Consider the following 2,243-nt stretch of genomic DNA (forward strand, 5'->3'; position numbering starts at 1 on the left):
GATTAAATAACCAATACAGATCCTGGGTAGGCTATTTGGTTTATCAAAGGCTATTTGGTTTATCAAATAAACCCCAAAACTTACAGATTTGCTCTCTAGAATATTCCAAACACTTTGCTATTTCGATCTAGAGAGAGAAAATCGCAAAAACCCTAAAAACATTTTAGGTTTTGCTATTAATATCACCCAATTCACCTATTAATAATCAAAGGAATCCGATGAGTTTCCCTTGCCACAGCTTAGAATACAACCAGGATTGGAGTATGAGGACTCTATCACCATAATAACTGGGACAAGAGTTATGGGCCTTGAGGCCTATTTATAATTTTCTTTTGCGGGAACATTGGGCCTCCTAACTTACTCCAACTTCTCTTGGTTCAGTCCATTCTCTCTTGATTGAGACAAGTGTCTTTATTCTCTGAGGGTTGGGATTTCTCCTAAGAATTTGCCACTAGTCCTTGACTCTATTCAAGTTATGATGATGCATGCTGACTTGGCAAGACCCTCTAATCAAACTTGTTTTTCCATGTGATTGAGTCAAAACACATACATATAAAATAAAAAAAAATTGAATAATAGAATAAAATAATAAAAATAAAATCAATTTGTGTGTGTGAACGTAGAGAAATTAATCCAACGGTTGAGGCTATGCATTGGGCTAAATGACTTCACACCTAAGTGTGGGTCACGAGTAGACCTGTTCATGGGTCGGGCCGGGTTCGGGCCAGGCTTTCACTCTGCATTAACAAATTTTTTTTAAGGCCCGAGCCCGAGCCCAAAGTATATAGTTCATGCCACTGCTGAAGCGGCTGAATAGAGAGACAGAGAGAAATTGTAAAGAAAAAAATAAAAATGCATTTATTAAATTATTAATATATATATATATTATAATAAATATTATATATTTTATATTATATAAATGAGTCGGGCTGGGCTCTTTTGACAAATCTCGAGCCCGGCTCGACACACAATCGGGCTTGGTGTTTTGGGCCTAAGGTCAGGCTCGTAGGCCTAATTACATGTCCAAGCCTGATCAGGTGCGGGCCGGGCCATTGAGCTACCCATGAACAGGTCTAGTCACGAGGGCCTATGGCCACTTGTTCCTTCATTTATCTCCCTCTTTGGTTAGGGGAGAACTTAACCTTTGCACACCCAAGTGTGGGTCACGAGGGCCTATGGCCACTCGTTCCTTCATTTATCTCCCTGTTTGGTTAGGGGAGAACCTAACCTTTCCACTAAGAGACATTACACACACACACACTCTCTCTCTCTCTTTCTCTCTTGCGCGTGCACATGCACACACGTTGTGGCTAGAGGTGAACACAAATCAAGCTTTTCACGAGGTATTGGAGGCTTGGAGCTTGGCACATGAAAAGCTCAATTCGACTCGATTTAAACGAGCTTTAAGCCGAGCTCGAACCTCATATATAGGCTTATTTATTGATCGAGCTGAGCTTGAGACCAATGAATCTCGGCTCGTAAACCTAATCAAGCATATATATATATATATATAGTATACTAATAAATAATTTTTATAATTCTTAATCAAGCATATATGTTTGAGCTGAACCAAGTTTGAGTTCAAAACTCTCCTAGCTTGAATCGAGTTTAAGCCTCATTTTTTTTCGTTTTTTTTTTTATATTTTTTACAAGCTGAGCTTGAATAACTAAACTTCGACTACACTCAATTCAAATCTACCCATAGTTGTGGTTTTAACAAATATTGGATTTGGCATCGATTTCTTATATAGTTATTATATATGAACCAGATGCATAGACAACCATCATAACATCTTTTATGATGAATTGGTTGCATATATAATCACTGCGGCAGTAGTCCGAGATATAATCATTTCTGTCAATTAGAGAAGGAGACTTTCACAGCTTTACCACACCACACAAGCATGATTGGAGTTGGGCGTTTAATGTAGAAAGCCAAACACAAAGACGAAGACACAAACCTAATTTGGATTTTGGATCTAACTGCCATTAAATTCCATTAAGATCCTTCTCCAGTCCACAAGGCGAAATGCTATTGGAGGGTTCATTACAATAGAGCATTATCATTTCGAGTGATGTGGTCGAATTCTATTGGTGGTCGCAAGTCAATAAGCAAGAATTGGGATCTGCTCTTAAGCGCGCTTCACACGGAACTCACAGCCACATCTCACCCTACGAATAATAAATTCAAGAACGAGATGCTCCCCAAGTAAGGCAGGACATTCTGCGAGGTCGGTGTGAGG

The sequence above is a fragment of the Nelumbo nucifera genome, chromosome 1 (genome assembly GCF_055504915.1).
Source record: "Nelumbo nucifera cultivar China Antique chromosome 1, China Antique-T2T, whole genome shotgun sequence".
Taxonomy (NCBI): Eukaryota; Viridiplantae; Streptophyta; class Magnoliopsida; order Proteales; family Nelumbonaceae; genus Nelumbo; species Nelumbo nucifera.